Consider the following 17,453-nt stretch of genomic DNA (forward strand, 5'->3'; position numbering starts at 1 on the left):
CCTAAATTCTTGTTTCAGAGTGCGAAACTCAGACATGTTGAACTCACTTTTTTTGGGGGTGGGGGTGGGGGGCACAGATTGGGGATTGAACCCAGGGGCACTTTACCACTGAGCTACATCCCTAGCCCTTTTTGTTTTTTTATTTTGAAACAGGGTCTTATTAAGTTGCTCCGGACCTCACTAAATTGCTGAGGCTGGCTTCAAACTTGCAATCCTCTTGCCTCAGCCTCCCGAGACACTGGAATGACAGGTGTGTGCCACTGTGTGTTCCTGTGTTCCTGGGCTGGGAGTGTAGCTCAATCATAGAGCACTTGTTTACCATGTGCAAGGTCCTAGGTTCAATCCCAGCACTGAAAAAAAATTAATTAAAAAAAAAAAGTATAGCTGTGTTCCTGCATGGGTCCCACTTTTTATAAATTTCCTTTTCTTGAGTTGCCTATAACTGGACAACTTAAGTCCTGGTTTGCTCAATATAATTCTTATTTAATCTGTTGTGCTGGTATTTTGTTTTGTGGGTCCCCCTCCCATTTTTTTCTTAAATATATTTTGCTTTGATTGATATATTTTACAATCATCCTACCACTTTTGGAAATGTGTGGTCCTTAATAAGATACAGGTGATGGACTGGGCGAACTAGTTTTTATTTTTATTATTATTTTTTGAAACATTGATTGCCATCAACTCATTTTGGGTGAATCATCCAATTTTAGAGCTGGAAGCAATTTGGGGCACTGGCTAATCCATGGACCTTCCTCCTTTTTTCCTGCTCCAGAGCTGGGCCTCCAGGTCCATCGGGCTCCCATGGGAATTCCCTATGTGCTGACTGTAAATCCACCCCTTTACCTCCTACCCAAGAAAGCGTATTAAAGGCTGGCAAGAATTAGCTTGTTATAGGGCTAATGTATTATTAAAAAAAAAAAGATGAATCATTCTCAAGCCCTGGTACTTTAACCATGAGTATCAAATCAGTCATGACACAGTTCACGACTGATTGAATTTGAGAAGAGCTGAGCTCCTTCCAAACCTGTGAATTACATAAAAAAGTCGTTTAGCATCACATTGTCTTCATTTTCTCACCTGGAGGTGGAGATGGCAAAACCTCCTCTGGCTGGTGGAGTTGTGGTGGAAGGCAAATGATATAAGGAATGTGAAAGCGTTGGGGAATATAAAAACCTAAACAAACTAGCACTACTGCCTTGGCTATCTGAATGCACCAAGAGGGTTTTTAAAACTCACAGCTGCATTTATGAAATAGGCCCACAGGTGAATTTGCATTCATCTGGTTTGCACAGGGATTCTTTCCTCAGGACATATACAAGTTAGAATTCCATCTGGGCTCCTCGTCATTATGTTCCCAACTGAGTGTGCTCTTGGCACTTTTTACCAGAAGAATCAGGAGGATGTACAAGTGAAGCAGAAACCAGGCTCTTTTTTTTTTGGTACCGGGGATTGAACCCAGGGGCGCTCGACCACTGAGCCCCATCCCCAGCCCTATTTTGCATTTTATTTAGAGACAGGGTCTCACTAAACTGCTTAGCACCTCGCTTTTGCTGAGGCTGGTTTTGAACTCGCGATCCCCCTGCCTCAGCCACCAGAGCCGATGGGATTACCAGCGTGTCTCACCGTGCCCGGTGGAACCAGGCTCTTGGTTGGGGCTTCTGCTGGAGCAATAACACAGCTATGACTTTGAGTGTGTCAAGGTGGCTCAAGCAAGGGACAAAGGTGCTCAGCTTTTCTGCTGTCTACAGAGTAGGCAGGGACAGAGCTCTGCATGTCATCCCGTGTAGAGGTAGAGCTTGAGGTGGGTCCGCCTCTCTTCTCAGGACTCTTCATGCCATGGAAGAATAGGTTGCCATGTCATGTGTCAGTATCTTGGGTTTTACTGTGTTAATAAAGGTAACTGCAAGTTATTTCAGTGACTATTCTGCATATGTGTTTGCCCCTCACCATCTTGAAATTTGTCCCTTGTTATCTGAGAGATTCCCTAATATTATTTTTCAGAACAGTGTACACCAATGTCCTGTCCCAGTGGGTTTGATTTTATCGAACTGGTCTGGTTCTGGCTTCTAGGTATTTCTGCTGACCACATGGTCCCAGTTCTTAACTCCATAGGCTTGGGGACGGGTCCTGGTTTTGCTCGTTTATTTCTTGCAGTGATGGGTATTGAGTCCAGAGGTGCTCTACACTGAGCTATACCCCCGGCCACTTTTATTTATTTATTATTTATTTATTTTTATTTATTTTTATTTTGAGGCAGGGTCTTCAACTTCCGATTCTCCTGCCTTGGTCTTCCTAGTAGTGGGGATTATAGGTGCACAACTACTGTGTCTGGCAAGACTGGTTCTCTTTTTAACTCCTAATTTTCTTTTTTTTTTTTTTTAACCCTATAAGAAAGAGAGCTAGTTTGCCTCTCATCTCCACCGGAGAGATTTCCACCCCCTTAATCTTAAAGGGTCCTGTTTTTCATGGGAGCGGGGAAGTTCCTGACTGCCTCATGATTTAAATTTTCTACATCTTACCAGGGTGTCTTAGAACCCCATGGTTGCAAGGGAGAGCTACCCAATATGAATTAGCTGGAATTAAAAGAGGCAATTTACTGGATCACAGGAGGGAACCATGGGAATTTCCTGGTTGGAAATGGAGCGGCCAGAACTCCAGGTTTAAACATTGTTTCAGAAAATCCCAGGGTAGAAGAATCCACTGTCAAAGGCAAAAGGTGTCAAGAGACCAAAGAATGAGGTGGGAATATCCAGGATTGCAAAGTGCTGTTTATTAGGGACTTAAACAGAAGCAGGTTGGGGCAGCGACAAGACAGGAGAATTCCCCACACCCTAAGGCAGGAGGAGGGGTTTTCATGCTAAGCTAGACAAAAATGGAACACAATCAGAAAGTACCCGGACTTTCCCAGAAACTATTAATATGCCCGCGATCAAAGCGTCAGGGGCTGGCACCAAACGCTTGGCTGGTTATCTTAATAGCTTCGTTTATCCTTCAAGGTTTGGAATGTACACTTGGGTCATCTGGTGGGTAAAATGGCTGTAGTCATGTCAAGCTGAATGCCTGTAAACATCACAAGGATTCTCTGTGCCTCTTACCCATGATGCTCTCTGTATATTGACTTCATTTTCGCAGATCAACTTCTTGATGGAAGCATGGCTGTTGGACAGGGTCCCCATCTTTATAACCTTATTGCCAAAAGAAAAGATGCTGTCTTCCCCTGGCTTGCACCCTCAGCTTAGTTAGCAAACACTAGGGAAGTACTATCATTGGCTTAGTGCATTCAGGCTGCTATAACAAAATACCTTAGACTGGCTAATATATAAGAGAATGTACAGCTCACAGTTTTAAAGGGTGGGAAATCCAAGACCAAGGTACCAATTGACTGGGTGTCTGGTGGGAAGTCTATATGACCATAAATGAAGCCTACTGTGTCTTCACAGTATGTAAAGGCAAAGGGGCTCCTTGAGTCCTTTTTTATAAGGGCATCCATCATTTGTGAGGGCTCTACCTTCATGACATAATTACCTCCCAATACTACCCCCTCCCCTTTTTTTGCAGTGCCGGAGGTTAAACCGAGGGAGACTCTACTGCTGAGCTACATCTCCAGCCCTTTCCTTCTTTTATTTTGAGACAGGATCTAGCTAGCTTGCCCAGTGGCTTTGAACTTGTGATCCTTCTGGCTCAGCTTCCCGAGCAGCTGGGATGGACAGGCGTGCATGCAGTGTCCAGATAAAAGTCCTACTTCCTAATACCCCTTTGATTAAGTTTCAATACATGAATTTTGGAGGGGCATGAACATTCAGACCATAGCCCCCTTGGACTAATCACCTTAATCGGAGGAATATTGTGTTGATGGAGCCAGTTAGGCCAGATGCCCTCTGTTTAGCTAGACTGATTAATTGCCTAAGAGTTTTCTTGGACACATGGATGCTTTCGGGAGTCTTGGGAGTTGGCAGCCACTGAGTCTCTGTCTATCACTTGGAGAAAATACAGTCTTATACATTGTCAAACCTTTATTCCTAACGAATCATTTAGACTTTCAGGGCTATAAATAATAAATCCTTTCCCTTTCCTTCCAATGCAAATATTTTGAATATCTTAATAATTGCTTTCCAAAGCCTACTTTCAAAATCACCCTTCCAAAGGTTTGTGCCAATATACACTCCCACAAACAGATGGTGGTGGGCATTCTTCAACTATAAGCTGTCATGGATCTATAGTGGGGTTCCCAACTGAGGCTGATTTTTGCTTCCCCAGGGGACGATGGCAATGGCTGGAGACATTTTTGATGATTACAACTGCGACAATGCCACTGGCTTCTAGTGATGGGAGGATAGGGTGCTGCTAGCTGTCCTACAATGTATGGAGCAGTTCTGACAGTGAAGAATTACCTGGCCCCAAATGCAAATAGTGTGGAGGCTGGGAAACCCGAATGTGTACCAACAGTGATGGTCCCTGCTCTTGGAATACAAAATAATCTCAAAAGGAAGCCTTCGGCAGCCCATCCAATGGCAGGTGTTGGAATAGTGAGGTACACTTGAGATCCTGTTTTCCCAAATTGTGAGGATGGCATCGAACATGGCAGGGAAAATTTCCATCGCATCCAGCTAAACTGCTTAGGAAACTCTTCCTAGTCCTGGTAGACTCTTTAAGGATAGCATTTATTGAACTTTAGCAATATATAAGTAAGTAAGTAAATAAATAAAGTGGCTAAGATTATAATTGAATATGAGAGTTGCCGACATTTGGTTTATTTCTATTCTGACCCCTGGAAAATAGTGGTCATATACCACTATGAGGAAATTTCATGCATGACAGAATAGAATTGAAAACAACAACAACCTGCTATTAACAGGGTCTGGTCTTAGCAAATTCACACGACAGAAAATAATTTAACTTTCACTTTCCTTATTTTGTATTTTCTCCACAGTATTCCCTCCCCTCCTCTGCCCATCAACTCTATCTAATGGTACCAAATACTTATTTTCAGAAGCAGTATAATAAAGGAATTAAGAGTGAGGACCCAGGCTGCCTGGATTAAAATTTTGATTCTACTTCTTCCTGTGGTTGTGACTTTGGGCAAATTATTCAACTAATCTTAGTGTCCTTGTCTGTCAAATGGAGAGGATAGTACTTCCTTTTAGGGTTGCCGTGGGAGTTAAATAGTTCATACACAAAGAACCTGGAGGGTTGGGGACATAGCTCACAAGTAGGGCACTTGCCTAATATGTCTGAGGCCCTGAGTTCAATCCCCAGCACTGGAAAAACAAAACAAAACAAAACTTTGAATGGAACATAACAAGTGTTTTATAAATGCTAATAATATGTTCAATTCTCTATCACTTTCTTGAAACTTGATGTTAGATCCATACCCAATACTGAATTTTAAATAAATGGTAACAGTGTAGTATGGGTTGGTGGTGGTGAGGACCTTTGGGTTTAAGAATCTGAGACCTTGGGCTGTGGCTCAGTGGTAAAGCACTTGCCTAGCATGTCTGAGGCACTGGGTTTGATTCTCAGCACCACATATAAATAAATAAAGTCAATTGACAACTAAAATAATAATAATAATAAGAAGAAGAAGAAGAAGAAGAAGAATCCGAGATCTTGCTGGGTGCAGCACAGGAGGCTGAGGCAGGAGGATTGCAAGTTCAAAGCCAACCTCAGCAACTTAGCTAGGTCCTAAAGCAACTCAGCAAGACTCTTTCTCTAAACAAAATATAGAAAAGGCCTGGGTGTGTGGCTCACTAGGTAAGCACCACTGGATTCAATCCCTTGTACAAAACAAAAACAAAGCAAAACCCAAAAAATCAAAACAAAACAAAAAACCCCTGAGGTCTTCACAAGGACAGTACTTCAAGTATAATTCAGTGAACACATTTGCAGTTGAACATGAACCTCCTCTGAGAATAGAATTATTAACGACAGCCCACCGGGCAAATCTCGCCAGCCTTCTGCTTTTGTAAATAATGTTTTACTGAAAGCATACACTCGTGTTTTTATATTTTTATCTAAGGTTGTTTTGTGTTCTAGTGGCAGAATTATGCATTCTTAAAGACAGAGTTGAGAGTCCACGGCAGACGGTGTGACCTTCAAAGTCTAAAACATTTACTCCTTTATGGAACAAATTTGCCAGTCCCTGCTCTAGATCTTGCTGCTCAAGGTATGGTCACAGGATCAGCAGGTCAGCATCATCCGAGAGCTAAAGAGAAATGCAGACTTGAAAGGGCCAGATATCATGTGACTCCATTTATAAGAAGTACCTGGATCATCAAATCCATAGATACAGAAAATATAAAGGGAGTTACCAGGTCTGGAAAAGGGGGAGAGTTGGGGGTGGGGGTATTGTTGAATGGATATGGCGTTTCAGTCTATGAAGATGAGAAAATTCTGGAGATGGATCCTTATGAAAGTCAACTGTTAAGAGAATACTTTAATGCTACTGACTGAACACTCAAATATGATTAAAGTGGTGAATTTTACATTCTGTATATTTTGCCACGATTTTAAAAAATGAAAAAAATACAGAATCTCTTCCCAGACTGACTTAATTAGAATTTGCCTTTTAACATGATCCCAAGGGAACTTGTGTGCACAGTAAGATCTGAGAACTCTATAGCAGACACTTACTTTGGAAGAAATTTGTGTGCCTTTTGGGGTTCCTTCTAATACTAAATAAACTTCAGGTGAAGAATACAGTCAATTCTTATGTGCCACTTATTGATCAGTACCTTAAAATTTGTGGCTATTACTTAAAAACCAATAAATTCAGAGTTAGAAGAAATTAGAGATGGAATTTCTTTCTTTTCTCTCTTCATGGTCCATTTTCCTTTGCTTAGTCTCTCATCAGGGTCCACATAGTCACAGAGTGGCAGAATGCAGTAAATCTGAACTTATTGTTCTCTTCTATCCTGAGAAAAACTAAGGGGCTAATGTCTGTCTTGTTGTAGTTAGTGAACCTGGGTTCCAGTCTCATATGAACTCTGCCCTTGACCTCTGGCAAGGCCCTGTGCAAGCTGAACCTCAGTTTCCTAATCTGTAAAATGTCAATAATTTTACCTGCTTAGAGTGTCCCTCAGAGGGTTGCCGTAAGAATGAGTTGAAAATATCCACATGAAAATGCCTCATTGTTGGCAAAGGAATGTAAATATGTAAGGGACTATTTATAGACTGCCTGGTACAAAACGTTGAACACAGTAGGTGCCACATTATTGATGGGTAGAGCTTTTTCTTGCGAGATCTGCTCCAATGATAGCCACCAGATGGCAGCAAAGAGCAAGCTTCCCCTTAGAGGCTCCCTATGGTCATCAGAAGGGGGAATAAGATGGCTGAGAATGGTTTCACTTCCCTGTCCCAAAACCACCCACAAACCATCCACGTGTCTTCCCTCTCCCCTTCTCCCAATTTCTTCCATGGGAATGATTTTTAAAAATATACCGAAGGACAAATTGGAGGTGACAATCTCTGTCTGAAAGTGGGTTGGCAATGGAGATTAAATGAGAAGGATTTGCAAAACATGTTTCAGGCAAAATGGGTGAAAACGGATGAGGCGATTGGGGAAAAATGAAAAGTATTTAAACAGATTACTTATTCTCTAAATCCTGTCCCAGTTCTATCCACCCATCATCCAGGCCACAAACATCTATTCCTGGCATGAGAATAGAGATGTAGTCTCAATCCTCATGGAGAGAGGGAAGAAAGTCTGGGACAAGTAATGAATTACACTAAGCTACGTCACAGAGGGAACCACAAAGGTGCAATGTGGGGTGATCTAATTCTTGGAAGAGGTCAGGACAGGCCTCCGTGGGGGAAAGTGACCTCTAAGCTGAGACCCAAGAATAAGTAAGAGTTGAGTAAGCAAAGAAGGAGGGCAAAAGAGTCCTCTAGGCTGAGGGAACAGTGTGCTCCATCGCCCATTGACCTTCATGTCATTTTAGAGTACTCTCAACGAGAAAATGCATAATTACTAAAAGTTGCCATGATTCAAGGACACTTAGCGGATTTCTAGCTCATTTATTACAGCATCGTCGGTGCATATTTTGAAAAACTCTCAGGCGTGCAGGCAGGAGGCAACTTTAACTCAGGCTGTATTTGGTGGTGGATTGCGTTGATTTCACAAACACCTTCTGGGGATTCTATGATTCCTACTCCTGGGATATAAGGACACATTCCTTGTCCCCTGACTGAGAGTTTATTTGGAACAGTGGTTGCCTCCTTGCATGCTCCCTTTGTCTTAACAATCCAGTGCAGGTCTTATGAAACCTTTCTGTATCTTGGTCATATTTTTGTTATGGGTTGGATATGAGGTGTCATCCAAAAGCTCCTGTGCTCATATAGGAGTATTCAGAGGTGAAGTGGATTATTGGAGCTGTAACATAATCAGCCCATTCTAGTTTGGCTGAAGTAAGTGGGTGGTAACTGGAGGCAGGTGGGGCATGACTGGAGAAGGTGGGTCATTGAGGGTGTGCCCTTGGAGGGTTCGTCTATCCTTCTCTCTCTCTCTCTCTCTCTCTCTCCCTTTCTCTCTCTTTCCCTGCATCCTGGCTGCCATGAGTGTAACAACTTCCCTTCACCATGATGTCTGCCTTACCTTGGGACCAGGGTAATGGAGTCAGTCAACCATGGACTAATCCCTGAACCCATGAGACAAAATAAACTCTTCCTCCTCTCAGTTGTTCTTGTCAGGTGTTTTAGTTCACAGAAACACAAAGTCAATTAACACACCTTTCTTGTATCTGTTCTGTTCCTCTGATTACTCTCATCACCTCATCCTTAGCACTCATTAGATAGGACTTCCTAACGGGATCCATACACCAGGGGGCGCTGTGGGTGGAATTCAGACATTCATGAACTTGCATGGGGGAAAGCCACTTCTTCATTTTTGCTAAGTTCTAACTGAAAGTCAGCATTTATCTTTCTATTATGAATGTAGATGACAAACCAGGGCTGCACAAGGGCCTCCTACCTATAAAGTATGTAAAAACCCAGCAGAACTCAAGATTTCCTTGAACCTGGCCCCAACACTCCTCTCTTTGAGTGGACTCAGGACCTCATTATGGCTTCTTTGTGCCTGATACTTTTGTTGTTTTCATGGACCCCTTCTCTCCAAAAGATATTTAAAATTATATTTTTTCTGCATCGATATAAAGGCAAATATTATCCACACTGAATTCACCATTATTATATTTATTTGTTTTGTTCTGATCTCAAAAGCAATTAAAACATTTGTGGTCCTGAGGCATCTGCTGCGTCTGATGGAAAAGTCGACCTTGAGTGAACTCATTCATTTCTGGTTCTTTAACTCTTGTCCATGTTCCAATGAAGATGGTTTGCTCCATCTCCATCTCCAGACCTATCCTTCATCTTGAGTGGTAAACTGACCACCCAGTCACTTCCTGGATCTCTCCACTGGCCATCCCTCCAGCACCTCCAATGCCTCAGGTCCCAAACAGAACACACTGTTTTCCCCTGCACATCTGCTTTGGCTCCAATCTCACTGCACCAGCATCCAATCAGTTATGAATGGAGAATGGACCTTGGGATCAGCTAGGACCCCCTTCCTCTCTTCCTTCTCCACATCCCATTCATCAACAAATTTTGTTAATGTCAGGATGATGCCCACTTCTCCCTCCATTCCCAAGTGTCAACTTGCTTGCTTAGAATTCTCCCACAGCTTTCTCAGGAGCCTCTCTATCTCTCCTCTCTCCAGAGCTATCTTACTTGAATATCAACTTTTTCATAAACCCATCCCCGCTCGGTTCTTGGATCATCTAACAGTGAGTCTTAAACTGAGGAGTTTATTCAAAGGGCAGATTTCTGGATCCCACTGTAGAGATGAGCTCCTAATTCATTTATAGAGATTTGGAATCTGCTTTTAAAATAAGCACCTAGATGATTTTTTTTGTGGATAGTGGGGGCAGTTCTTGGACCGTACTTTGAGAAACACTGTAATACCAGCTCTGTGTTATATAGCATGGCATTCTATTTTTTACCCCTGACCTGCTTCTAATCTACCTTTTACATCTTTCCCTTGTCCCACACTCGAGTGATGGCATGCCACCCACTGCGCCTCATGACTGTTCACACCTCTACAACTCCGCTCGTTGTCCCAGTGTGCAATGATTTTTCTTTTCCCTGATGAAGACCTTCTCATCTTGGGGGTTCAGTGAAAAGGTTGCTTATTCTTCAAATCCTCCTTCAATCCCTCCAGGCAGAACGAATCACTCAGGCCACTGTGTACAGGTTTCCAGCATCCCCTTTTTATTATAGAGGGACATGGGTGGGTGGGACACTCAATATTCCACGACTGTGTGGCATGTAGATCTGACCAACTGGAACTCTGAAGATTGAGGGACTCTCTTGTGCCTCATGTGTGGAGAAAGTGCCCCCAGGAGGGACTGATTAGCTGTGGCAATGGGTGGCTGGGGAGGAATAAGGTCTTGAAGGAAGCAGCTATTTATTAACTGGGTGCAGAAATATTTCAACATGCTCACCATCAGTATGTCCATACTGGTTGAATAGTAGCTGCTTGTGTGGAAACTTATGTGCAAACGTGTGTGTGTGTGTGTGTGTGTGTGTGTGTTTATGTATGCAGGTCGAGAGCCTTGATAAGTGCAATCTGCTGTTCCTCCCAAACCTCTTTGTAATAAGTACCTTCCTCCAGCCTCCCCAGGGCTTTAGATAGCTGCAAAGCTAATGGATTCTCATGCCAATTCCTTTTCCTTTCTTTTTCTGTTGCAAAATATGACTGGGTTGATTAAAAAAAAAAAAAAAAAAGCAAAGACCTAAAAATAACTGAGGAAGAGGGCATTAAAATTCCCTGGAGTACAAGTTTAAAATGCAGATTCCAGGGCCCCTACCTGAAACCACCAATTATACTCTCTAGCGGGAACCAGGACCCTACCATAAGTTCCACCTTGTGATTCTGATATGTACTTTTTTTTTTTTTTTTGGTACTGGGAATTGAACCCAGGGGTACTTAACCACTGAGCCACATCCCCAGCCCTTTTTATTATTTTATTTAGAGATAGGGTTTTTGTTGAGTTGCTTAGGGCCTCACTAAGTTGCTGGGGCTGGCTTTGAACTCGTGATCTTCCTGCCTCAGCCTCCCTAGCCGCTGGGATGACAGGCGTGTGCCACCGCACCTGGCCCCCCTCCCCCACAATGCACATTAACGTTCAGGAACCACTGTTTTAGGTTAGTGGTTTTCAGACTTGGTTGAGTTTTAAAATGCAGATTACTAAATCCCAGCCTGAACCACGGAAAGCAGATGCAGCCTAGGCACACGGTATTTCCAAACACCTTCCTCCGTGATTCTAGTGCAAGGTCAGGATTGAGAGCTACTACTTTGGGAATTTCTTTAATGGGCTAAACAGCCCTTGAGTTGAAGGTTTACTGCAGTGAATAGGTAATTTTCTCTCTGGAATTCGATCTTACGCATTGCTTTTACATATTGAGAAGGAGGAAAACGCATTCTGCTTTTGACTGCTGTCAGCGTGAAGCTGTGGAGCAAGTCAAGTCAACGCATTTCCGTTCTGCGCAAGGCGCGATGATCATTAAGGTCTTGAGGCTGCCTCGAGCGTGCGCAGAGCCGGAGCCTGCGACTTAACATTCAGTGGCTTCCTGTTAATCAGCGGTGCAGATGGCTCCGAGCCTTTCTGCAGTACCTGATATCCATGGCCCGCTTTGCCCAGCCCACTCATGAACTAATAGTTCGTGAGAGAAAAAAATCAGGGAATTGCCGAAGGCTGGATGTCTTGCGAATGTCAATGGTCAAGGAGGGAACCTCTGGAATCAGGTTACACAACCCCGGTTACATCAGGGTCTCCCAGGGGAAAGCATTGATGTTTAAATAATAAGGAAATGGAGAGCTGACTGTGTGCTAGCTGACTGTGTGCTAGGTGACTGGGATGACCCAGATGCTTGCCTTCACCCAACACCCTCCTTCCCAAGGCTAAATCCATTTCTTTCTTTCTTTTTATTTTTATTATTATTATTATTTTAATTGTCAATGGATCTTTTAAATTTATTTATTTATATGATGTGCCGAGGTTCGAACCCAGTGCTCCCTGCCATAGGTAAACACCCTACCACTGAGCTACAGTTCCAGCCCACCCCACCCCCCAATCTGATTTGCTAACAGAGACCTAATTTAATAGGAATAGGCTAAATTCTTACCCTCAGAAACAGGACCTAAATCTGAATTAAACAGCTACTTTAACATTCATACTAGGGTGTGGTGGGCTGGAGGCAGAGATTACAAGCCAGCAACAGTGAACTGTGCACATCTCTCCTGATGTCCATGACTGGTGACATCACAGGAAATTGGCTTCAATGGGTTTATTTACACCACAGAAATTGGCAAACACTACAAATTCAGTGGTTGTGTTTTTATTTTTATTTATTTATTTTTTATTTCCAGTGCTGGGGATTGAACCCAAGGCCTTGTGCATACTAGGCAAGTGCTCTACCACCCGTGCTTGGTGGTTGGTTTTTGTTGTTGTTGCTTTTAAACCTCAGGGAACCAGTTGTGAAACACTTACCAGCAGAGTGCTAGCACTAGACTGCATAGATTTATCTGAATCCGTCAGGTTTTCACGGATGGTGGAATCAACCCGATAAGACAATACAAGATCGACCTGTCATCTTTGGTACATTCTGCATTAGGTTTTCTTTTTAAGGCAGCTTATAAAATGTCAACTTTTAAAGGTGATATCATCTCTCATCTATTAGATTGATCTTGAAAGGATGATGATGATATTCAGAATTGGCCAAGGTGAGGGGAGGTGGAGACTCTTAAACACTGGTGGTGAGACGGTCAATAGCACACTCTGAAGGACACTTGATGAAATGTTTCAAAAGCCCCGGGGTTGTGTGTACTTTTGGAGTTTATTGAGCCTAAGGAAATAATTAGAGATGTGTGCAACATTATACTTACATGTGTTCACTGTAATGCTATTTATACAAGGGGTTCTCAAAATTATATTTACTTAGGGAATTAAAAACTGTACAGTAAAGTTCTCGACTGGGGGCACAAGGAAGGGGAGTATGGGAACATTTTGTATGTAGGGAATATGTGGCAACATCTGGAGATGTTTTGGGTTGTCGTGACTGGCAAGGGATGTGTGATTGGCATCTATATATTGGCATCAACATATAATCTATCTAGTGGATAGATACCAGGGATGTGTGCCCAGGATGGCTCTCTACAACAGAGGTTTATCTGGTCTAGAATGTCAGTGGTGCAGAGGCTGAGAAATCCTGCAGGATGCTGACGTCAGCCTCCCCAACCCCCAGCCAATTACATCAGGGTCTCCCAGGGGAAAGCATTGATGTTTAAATAACAGTGACCTCGGGTGATTCACAGCCAAGAACCTGCGATTTCATTTTCAGAAAATTGGAAGTAACTTGTATAGTCAATAACAAGACACGTTACATAAATTTGGCACTTTCATAATAATATATGAGTCTTAGTCCGATAAAAAGATTAGACATCAATAAGAAAAAGACAAACAATGGAAACCTACTTGAAGGACATGAAAAGACAGTTCTCAGAAAAAAAAAAAAAATCCAAACAAGCCTCACACGATCAAACTCACTAACAATTAGGGAGATGCTTTTTTATTTTTATTTTTATTTTAGTTTTCAATGGACCTTTATTTTATTTATTTATATGTGGCGCTGAGAATTGAAACCAGTGTCTCACACAGGCTAGGCAAGCACTCTACCACTGAGCCACAACCCCAGCCCGGATGCATTTTTTAAAATTAATTCTTTTTAGTTATACATGACAGTAGAATCCACTTTGACATAATTATGAAAGCATGAAATATATCTTGTTCTCATTCAGTCCCCAGTAACTTTACAGGAGATGCAAATTTAAAAGAACTGTGGAACATAACTTTTCACCTTTCAGTAGAATAAAAATTTAAAAAATTAACACTATCCAGTGTTAGCAAAAGAGCAGAGATATAGGTACATTCATATTCTTGGTGAAAGTGGAAGTTGGCACAATTTTATAGGGTAATTTGGCAGCATTTAACTCAATTTAAAATACACAATCAGTTACGCATTTTATTGACTTATTAATTCGATACTTAAAAATTTATGGATTTGCAAAGTATACAGAATTAACAAGTCAAAGGAGAAATGCATTTTAAATTTTGTTTGATATTGCCAAATTGTCCTCCCTATGTACATTACACACGCAGAGACTCAATGTTACTATGTGTGGGCACTGTTCTCTCTCTCCCCCCCCCACTCTATATATTTTATATATATATAATTTATTTTGATATTTAGAATGTATTAACTCATAGATATGTTTCACCTTTTCAGCAATCCCAAGAGAAAAAACAATTTCAAATTACATGAAGACAGTTTAGTGGAAATATTCCATGCACGTATATATGCAGAGGGAGAGAAAGAGAGTGAGGAAGATCACAAATATTTTTTCATTGTGTGTAATACTGAAAATGAAGAAATGCAAAAATGTCCATCAAGTAGAGAATCTCAGCAGGAGGCTGAGTCAGGAGGATCATAAGTTCAAAGCCAGCCTCAGCAAAAGTGAGGTGCTAAGCAACTCAGTGAGACCCTGTCTCTAAATAAAGTATAAAATATGGCTGGGGATGTGGCTCCATGGTTGAGCACCCCTGAGTTCAATCCCTGGTGCCAAAACAAAACAGATATTATGTATTTATGCAGCAGAACACCATGCAACCATAGAAAGATATCTAAGAAACATTGTTATAATAAATAGGAAGTTGTTAAATAATAACATACTGTGACTCCATTTACATCTGTGCATTTATATAAGCCAAGAATGTTCTGTAAAGATACACAAGAAACCTTTAGCAATAGGAGTGGCATGAAGTTTTTTTTCCCCCTACACTTCTCAGCTCTTTGATTTTTTCTTTTAACCAAGAACCTATATTTTTATATAATTGAAGATCATTTAATTAATTTAACTAGATCATAGTGCACAAATAAACATTTCAGTCAAATAATGTTAAATTTAAAAAATCTTTCTGTGACACATGAGCAAGGGAATAATTGGACTACAAAACATTTTATATAGTACCAACTCATTTTTTTAAACATTTTTTTAAATTTGTTGATAGAACTTTATTTTTATTTATTTATATGTGGTGCTGAGAATCAAACCCAGTGCCTCACACATGCTACACAAGTGCTCTACTACTGAGTTACAACCCCAGCCCCAGTACCAACTCATTTTTAAGGCATTCTAAGAAAACAGACTGGGAAGTCTAGACTTCAAAGTGCGACAGTATTCAAGCTGGGTGTGGTGGGGTGCAACCTACCTAAGAAGCTGAGACAGGAGAATCCCCATGTAAGCCTGCTAGTTTGAAACCAACCAGGGAGATGTAGTGAGAACCCATCTCAAAACAAAACAAAACAAAACAACTTCACTGTTGAGAAGATAGGCATTTTTCTTTGTGTTTTCCCAATTTTCCAAATTTTTTGCAATGAGCTTGTGATGCCTCTGAAATTAGAAACTCTAAAAACCTACCCTAAATGTTATTTTTTTCTCCTGAAAATAGATCTATGCAGAGCTTCATAACTACGAGGACACCACGCATAGTTCTAGCGTAGTAACGTGCGAACAGAACTTGGCTGTGAGTGGGCTATTTGGCCAGGCATCTGAGATGAGGCTGCAAAGTGGATCAGCCGGAATGGCGACCCTGTGAGCCCTTTGTTCAAATTGGCACTTCCTCCACACACGACTCCCAGATGCACTTCATTTTTGGATTCATTTATTTAATGTGGAAAAATGTTTCTGCTGCTGAAATTCATTGTTATCTCAAGTTTATAGAGAAGATGTTTTCTTTCCACAAAGCAGAGTGCCAATATCCCCAAAGGGAAACAGAACCCGGAGTTCTTCATTCAACAGACATTTATAGAGTGCGGTTTTATGCTTTGGGCACTGTTCTAGGGGCTAGGTCCCGGTAGTGAAGGAGACTGCTGGGAGCCATTAGCCAAGTAGGTATGACAATTTCCTTGCCAGCGTACCCCATGTTGCTGACATTTTGCAGTGACATTGAATGTAGTTGACCTTGCTCAAGGACCAGGGCGGATTAGGGTGTTCCCGGTTTAACATAATCGGGTTTAGGGCGTTCCCAGTTTAGGTTCCAGGTTTAAGGTTTAAGATTATTCCTGCTGGGAATAGGGCGTATCCTGCTGCCTAAGTTCCCCTTGAGTTCTCACGGGATTCAGACAGTATATTTTGGAAGACAGATGCCCAGAGAAGTGAATTTGGGAGAGAACGTGGATTTGGGCAGAGAACGTGGATTTGGGCAGAGAACGTGGATTTCCCCAGAACGTGTTTGTAGACGGCTGGTGTGAGTTCGAGGAATAAAGAGTTGCTGTTTGAATCTACAAGCTGTGTGGTGGCTCGTGATTGTGTGCCCAGCCAGACTGCGGCAGGAGACATAGGAGGTCCTTGCTCTTAGGAGGACATTTCATAGGTGATAAAAAAGATAATAAACTGGTCAACTGCTGAACAAGATGGCCATCTTCTGTGTCCTAATGGGTTGGGAGGGGAAGGGAGCCCTCTGTGGTTTCTTATATAGGGGCACAAATCCTTTTCATAAGGGTTCCAACTCATGACCTAATCACCTCTCACAGGATCCACCTCCAAACCCCATGACTTTGGGGGTTAAGTGTAGCTATGGTTTGGATGTAGTTTGAGTGTGACTCCTAATGGCTCAGGTGGTGGAGGCTTGGTCCTCAGTGTGGCGGTACCAGGAAGTGGTGGTTATTGCCAGGAGGTCATTACAAGTGCTGCCCTCAGAAGAAATTAATGTGGCACTCATAGGAACTTAGTTCCCACAAGCCAGGTATGGTGGCCTACATCTGTAATTCCAGCAACTTGAGAGGCTGAGGCAGGAGGATCACAAGTTAGATAGGTCAGCCTTAGCAATTTCATGAGGCCCTAAGCAACTTAGAGAAAAGCTATCTCAAAATAAAAAAATGAAAAGGGCTTAGGGATGTAGCTCAGTAGTAGCATCCCTCTGGGTTTGATCCCTAGTATAAAAAAAAAAAAAAAGTTCCCACAAGAGTGATCCTGACTCCTGGATTGCTCTCTGGCCTCCCTCCTATCTTGCCTTGTGATCTCTCTCTTTTGCATGTATTCTAGCCATTGTAATGCTATCTACCAGGAGATTTCACCAGAGCTCAACATAAGCCAACACTATGCTCTTAAACCTCTTTTCTTTATAAAGTGTTAGCCTCAGGCATTTTGTTGTAGCAATGGAATCTAGACTTAATACAGTTTTCAGTGCATGAATTTTGGGGAAGCACAAAAATTTAGTCTATAGCACACATAACGTTGGACCCTTCCTCCAGAGTTTCTGATGCAGCAGGTCTGGGATGACATCCAATAAATTACCTGTTTTAACAGCTTCCCAGATGCTGTTGCTGCTGATGCAAGGATC

The sequence above is a fragment of the Marmota marmota genome, unplaced genomic scaffold, assembly GCF_001458135.2.
Source record: "Marmota marmota marmota unplaced genomic scaffold, marMar, whole genome shotgun sequence".
Taxonomy (NCBI): Eukaryota; Metazoa; Chordata; class Mammalia; order Rodentia; family Sciuridae; genus Marmota; species Marmota marmota.